Source organism: Penaeus monodon, chromosome 17, assembly GCF_015228065.2.
Source record: "Penaeus monodon isolate SGIC_2016 chromosome 17, NSTDA_Pmon_1, whole genome shotgun sequence".
NCBI lineage: Eukaryota > Metazoa > Arthropoda > Malacostraca > Decapoda > Penaeidae > Penaeus > Penaeus monodon.
This window is the reverse complement of record NC_051402.1, coordinates 27,925,241-27,926,389: the sequence shown is the minus strand read 5'-3', so window position 1 is coordinate 27,926,389 and position 1,149 is coordinate 27,925,241.

The following is a 1,149-nucleotide window of genomic DNA, read 5'->3' as shown; positions in this document are numbered from 1 at the left end:
TATAAAATAATATAAATTATATAAAATATATATATATTATATAATAATATTTTTAAAATAATGTAGTAAAATTTATAATAAAAATATATAATATATAATATATATTTTTATAATATATAAAATTAATATATATATAATTATATATATATTATATGTGGGGTGTGGTGTGTTGGTGTGTGTGTGGTGTGCGTGGAATATAATATACATAAAAATATATATATTATATAAATATATTTATATATAATATTTTATATATATTAAAATTATAAAAAAAAATTACATGTATATATGTATATATAAAATATATATAATAATATATAATATAATAAATTAATATATATATATTATATATTATTGTGTTGTGGGGGTTGGGGGGGGTGTGTGTGTGTAGGGCCCCACACAACACAAAACACAACACACAACACACACCACAATTATATATATATATATATATATATTATATATATATATATATAAAATATAATAATAGTATAATATTAAAATTTTATATTATATATATAAATAATAAAATAAATAATAAAATATAAACATAACATAAAATACAAAAAATAATAAAAATTATAATATAAAATATTATATAAATATAATAATATATATAATCCATATATTTATAATTACACGCCCCAACATATATGCATATAATAAAATAATTATATATAAATTATATATAATATATAATAATATATATATATTTTAATATATATATTATATATATAATATATAAAATAAAATATAATATATAATATATATATATATATATTTATATAATAGGGGTGTTGTGTTGTGTGTGTGTTGGGTTGTGGTGTGTGTGGTGTGTGTGGTTGTGGGGGTGTGGGGGTTTTGTGTGTGTGTGTGTTTTTGTGTGCACAAATATATGATAATATTAATATATAATATATATATGTTATATATAATATTAATAATATATATATAAATAATATATATTATATATGTGTGTTGTGTGTATAGATATTCTGTGTGTGTGTATGTGTGTGTGTGTGTGGGGTGGTGTGTTGTGGATGTGTGGTGGTATGTGTGTGTGTGTGTGTGGGTTGCACAAATATATGATTATTATTTATATATATATATATATATATATAATATTTATATAATATATATAATACTGTG